This window comes from Rattus rattus, chromosome 5 (genome assembly GCF_011064425.1).
Source record: "Rattus rattus isolate New Zealand chromosome 5, Rrattus_CSIRO_v1, whole genome shotgun sequence".
Taxonomy (NCBI): Eukaryota; Metazoa; Chordata; class Mammalia; order Rodentia; family Muridae; genus Rattus; species Rattus rattus.
Window position 1 is genome coordinate 110151906 of NC_046158.1, and position 2828 is coordinate 110154733.

Consider the following 2828-nt stretch of genomic DNA (forward strand, 5'->3'; position numbering starts at 1 on the left):
TCAAATGTACTTCGTTCGGTTACATTGCTGAGAATATACATTACACCATTGAACTGAATTTGTGGGAGAAATTTAGTTTTATTGCATCGAAACGACTCTATTAGTCGAATATATGTTTCAGATCTAGCTCTGCCTCTTGTTTTTTTTGTTTGTTTTGTTTTGTTTTTATTTTGTTTTGATTTTTGTGAATGGTGGCAATAATTTAAACATCAGTTATCTCAGTTGTTAAGGAGAACAGGATGGAAGCCCTTTGAAAAGACTTCTTATAAGCTGTATTTATCAGCACATTCCAATCTTTCTCAATCTTTTTAAGTACGACCAAAGAAGAAGGAGGAAGGAAGGAGGAAGGAAGGAAGGAAGGAAGGAAGGAAGGAAGGAATGAAGGAATGAAGGAGAAAGGTTTGCGAGGTCATAACTGGTTAAGCAAGCCAGGTCAGTATTAAGACCAGGAACATGAAGACAAAACCAAGCCAAAAAGCTTTCCCAAACTACAGCTGCTAGCTGCAGAGCTAGAGATTGATGCTAAGAATTGTGTCTCCCAGAACCCTAAACTATTAGCAAACCCTCTCTTATCTTGAAATATTTCTTCTAATTAGGTAACTCTCCTCTTGACTTCTGAGCAAAACTCCAGCCTTCCAGAGGTCGTAAAAATAATTGCAGAAGATAAATCTAAGTCTTCTTTTTCCTTGACTCAAATCAAATCCCATATGAAGACATCATCGTCTTGATATGTAAAATAATTATTCTCAAATTAATTCTAATAATTGTGAACATTAGACCTTGCGACATAACATATTATCAACCCAATACTAAACATTATCCATGTGCAGGCACATGTGTAAAACACACTTCATCTTGGTTTGGTTTTTGGCAGTTTGTCTATCAATAATAGACGTTAGTACTAAGACAGTCAGTTTCAGCTATGGAGGTATAAACATGACTAAGTGATAACTAGCATACTCTCTTATAAATTGAGACTAGCGTCTAGCTTTATGTCTCACATTATTTTCAATTGTCATCTTCAAATCATTGATAAAGATTAGTAGCTTTTCGAACTCCTATTGTCTTCTATCTGGCTGTTACCCTCAGTTAACCTCAGTGACTTCAAGTGTGTGTATCTTATGCTTTCCACCTCTCTTTTCTCATTCTGAGTAATTTCTATGCGAACTTCCTTGTCCATGCCACAGAGCTTCAGTTTGCGATTTGATTTCCTTCTTTTAACATTTCTAACCTCATGAGGATCAAAACCTAGACACAAATCACTGCAGCTCATTTTACCAGAAAATCTGTGTACATCACTAATGAAAAAACCAGAAAGGGGCCCCCAGTAATATGACTGTTATTCCACAGGAGCATGGCTCATAAAGGGAGTCTACAAAATTCTAGTTCAGGAGAGATTGGAGGCAGCATCTTTTGGGCCCATACCAGACATTACACCAACTGCCTGACAAAACACCAAAGTACCTGCATAAAATGGGGTGTTAAAAGTAGGAAACAGCAGATGTGACACTCCAACACATTTAGAACTCTCACCAATTTAGCCATTCTATCGACTCATAAAATAAGTTCTACAATCTCAAAACTGAACATTTTTCCAGTAACAATCCAATCTGAAAAAATCACTTGAGAAAGTATTTCTGCATCTGATATGTATTACCTAGATCCATTAAGAGATCTTGAGGTGACACTGAGCCAAACAAACTCTTTTGGTTTATTCCAACCCTGAACTTTCAATATGATATCTACCATCTTCATTTAAACACCATAGGTACTTCCATAGCAATACCAAACAGGATTTAATGTGTGTTCTGTGCCCTTCTCTTCTGTCAACTAACGATATATTATGTTAATACCTTCTCTGGAGGCCTCAGGGTCTTTTATTTTTTAAGCATCTTTAACGCCCATTCTTAGCATTTTGTGCCTCTTTGCCATAACCACGCTGAACCATAAACCTCTTGGGTAAATTACCACTGAGCAACTTTCATCAACGAGTTGATTGGTGGAAGAGACAATGATGGAATTTACCCAATAGAGAGCTCATCTAGAATGAAAACTCAGGCTGGACCCATCCTGAGCTTACACATCCCATGAGATTTTTTTCTCTTTGTGATTTTTGCCTTACTTCACTTTCTGTTGGATGTTCTAACAACTTCATTGAATAATATGTCTGGCTTCTTGACGTAATGGCCATCATCTTACCCAGGGCTCATGTCATGTGCTATTTGAGCACCCTGTATTCTATTGGGTGGCTCTGTTGCCTCCAGCTCGGGTGCTCCATTTCCTCGAGTATAGATTCTTCATTGCTGTAACAGGCCATCCACCACCCATCAATTATGCTCTTCAGTTCAGCTTCTCTTACTTTCCTGTGAATGGAACCTCCAAACAAACCAAAAAAATGTTCTCTCTTAAAATGTAAAGTCCAGTCACTTTGTTCATATTGCCATTGAAAAAGTTTTCTCTCGTGGGTTTTTTTTGCCTTTTAAAATTTCAGTAGCTTATCTTCAAAATCATTTAACATTCTAATGACTGTTTATTTTATCCTGTTGCCTTCTTGGCTCCTGTTGCCTTCTTTCCCAGGGCTCTCATAGTCCTTTAAATATTGTAATTATTGCTTTGCTTTTTCTTTTTTCTTTTTACCTTGTTTAATTTTTCCCAGTAAGTGTACCTTTATCCTAAAAGACAAAGGATGTTTTCTTTAAATTCTCAATCATTTTCATCCCATGATCTCATTATCTCCATCAGATGCTCAACCAAATATCCTTGACAACCTATCGTCTACCTGTTCAGTAATCAATGACTCCTAGTGTTGAGACATCCAAATGTCATGG